The 2976-nt window shown below is 41.3% G+C and overlaps 1 pseudogene; it reads left to right on the top strand.

Moving 5' to 3' along the window:
* Positions 1-1661: 1661 nt before the first annotated feature.
* On the top strand, positions 1662-2626 carry LOC109261294 (olfactory receptor 688-like; annotated as a pseudogene).
* The last annotated feature ends 350 nt before the right edge of the window (positions 2627-2976 follow it).

Here is a 2976-nt window from a genome sequence, read left to right as displayed (position 1 = left end):
AATTAAAAACTTTTTTAAAAGATTTTCTTTCAGTGAAGAAAAATGCTGAAAATTAAATATTCTAAAATGTTAAAAACCATTACCTTTGTTTGTTGGGATTTTGATTTATGATTATTTTTCTCAACTTTTTTTTGTTTTCTAAAAGTGCTATGGTTTTATTTTTTCTTATTTGTCTTTATCAATTTCATGGTACCAAATGTTTATTATAATTATAAATGGCATAGCCATTCATTCTTCACACAGGTGGTTAGGGCTGGAACCTTGATCTTATACTTAATGCCATCAAACACAGCACAGATACAGATTTGGAAGGGAAATATTGATACCTAAATATTTAACAAGGCAAGGTGTTATTCATAAATAAAGGTAAAAAAAGAAAAAGAATTCTCAGGTATTGTCAGGTATTGAAGGCTTCTGAAACCATAATGCCTGTACACATTTTGATACAAACTCTGAGAGATAGTCCACACAATCAAGAGTGAACAAAATTGAGAATGAGAGAATGAGGTGGACTGAGTATCAAAAATGAGCTGTGAACTTACCCAAATCAGACAGTCTAAACTGTGTCATAAATGCCTGCTGCTTTAAACCTATACCATACAAAAATCTGGAAGTGGTGGGAAGTATGGTGGTAATTTTGTCTCCTTAGATCATCTATTAATAAAATTGATGATTTTAAAATATAGCTTTATATATGCCTTTAACATCACTTTCATAATCAGAGGAGGAAACAAGTGATATTCCTACATAGTACTGACCTTTTAGCTATGACTTCATGCCAGAGATTAAAATTTTGCTGAAACTTTCTCACTTATTAGTGTTTTCAATATATAGGACTCTTACCTAGTGAAATCATTCAACCTCTATATCCCTATATGTAAATAACAACCCCTGTCTGGGGAAGGTCAAATGACACGATTTTTGTCAAAACTTATTTGTCAACTACAGGCACTGTTTAAAATAAAAACATGGTCAGCATTCTCCCTGTGGCTGCCTGGTCTCCTCCTGAATATCCCCAACAATGGAGAAAACAGCTCTGCCCTCTAACTTTGGGATCTTTATAATGTACTAGTCTTCTGGTTTGTGTCTGTATTCCCTGACGCATGAAAAAATCTATCCAGAATTTCCAGAAAACAAAGCCGGTAAATCTTCAGTTTTATTCTGCTAAAATCATTTTCTTAGAATCTATTTTGGCTCTTCCACTGTTCTATCTATCTATATCTATCTATCTATATGTCTATCTATACAATTTGGGTGTCACTATATATATATATTTATTTTTGAAGGAGAGAGAGAGACAGAGTGTGAGCAAGGGAAGAGCAGACAGAGAAGAGAGGGAGACACACAATCTAAAGCAGGCTCTAGGCTGCAAGCTGTCAGCACAGAGACCAACACGTAGCTTGAACTCACAAAATGCACAATCATGACCTGAGCTGAAGTCTGACGCTTAACTGACTGAGCCACTCAGGCACTCCTCTTCTGCTGTTCTTATCTGAACTTTTTCCAAGGGTCCAAGTGGGTTTAGGATACATTATGTTAAAAAGGACTTAACTGAATCTTCTACCTCTACACAAACTTTGAGCCTCAGCTGAGCTTACTACTGCCTATTCTTATTTTCTCTTAATCCATAGGCAGATGCTGAGAAGAAGACATCCCATGATATGGATACCACCCTGAGTATAACCAATAGCTCAAGGCTTCAAGTGTCTGAGTTCAACCTGGTGGGGCTCCCAGGCATTCATGAGTGGCAGCACTGGCTCTCCCTGCCCCTGGCTCTGCTCTACATCTTAGCTCTCATTGCCAACATCTTCATCTTGATCACCATCCAACATGAGCCTTCCCTGCACCAGCCCATGTATCAGCTCCTTGGCATCTTGGCTATCGTGGACATTGGCCTGGCTACCACCATCATGCCCAAGATCCTGGCCATTCTCTGGTTTGATGCCAAGGCCATCAGCCTCCACGAGTGCTTTGCTCAGATCTATGCTATCCATACTTTCATGGGCATGGAGTCAGGCATCTTCCTCTGCATGGCTGTGGATAGATATGTAGCCATTTGCTACCCCCTTCAGTACTCCTCCATAGTCAATGAGGCTTCTGTGATCAAAGCCACCCTGTCCATGGTGCTGAGGAATGGCCTGTTGACCATCCCATTGCCTGTACTGGCTGCTCAGCGACACTACTGCTCCAGAAATGAAATTGACCACTGTCTGTGCTCTAATTTGGGGGTCACTAGTCTGGCCTGTGATGACGCCACTATTAACAGAGTATACCAGTTGGCCTTGGCATGGGTTACACTTGGGGGTGACATGGGTCTGGTCTTTGCTTCCTATGCTTTGATTGTTCGCTCAGTGCTGAGGCTGAACTCCGCTGAAGCAACATCAAAGGCCCTGAGTACCTGCAGCTCCCATCTCATCCTCATTGTCTTCTTCTACACAGCCGTTTTGTGCTGTCTGTCACCCACCTGGCAGGAAGAAAGGTCCCCTTCATCCCTGTTCTCTTCAACGTGCTGCATAATGTTATGCCCCCAGCCTTTAACCCCATGGTGTATGCCCTCCGGACCCAGGAGCTGAGAGTTGGCTTCCAGAGGGTGTTTGGTTTGGGTGAGAATGTGTCCAGGAAGTGAGCCAACTTTTGATGGCAGAATTTTACAACTGGTATTACAGAAAGAGCACAGGCTTTGGAGCACAACAGCCCTGGGTTAAAATTCCATGTCTCCCAGTTGCTAGCAATATCGAATCAAATTAACTCACCTGTTTTGTAAAGTGTATACTATGTGCCAGGCGCTGTTCTAAGCATTTCTCAAATATTAACTCATAGAATTGCACAACAACCCTATGAAACACGTACAACTGTCATTTACACTTTCTGCAGGTGAGGCAAGAAAGTTGAGACACTTGGCCAAGGTCAAATGGGAAGGAAGTTGCAGAGTGAGGTTAGAACCTAAGCATTCAGGCTCCAGAGTCTGTGTTCTTA

The sequence above is a fragment of the Panthera pardus genome, unplaced genomic scaffold (genome assembly GCF_024362965.1).
Source record: "Panthera pardus isolate Hobbes unplaced genomic scaffold, ASM2436296v1 HiC_scaffold_12, whole genome shotgun sequence".
Taxonomy (NCBI): domain Eukaryota; kingdom Metazoa; phylum Chordata; class Mammalia; order Carnivora; family Felidae; genus Panthera; species Panthera pardus.
Note: the sequence above shows the minus strand (reverse complement) of the source record. Positions and strands in the feature narration are given on the sequence as shown.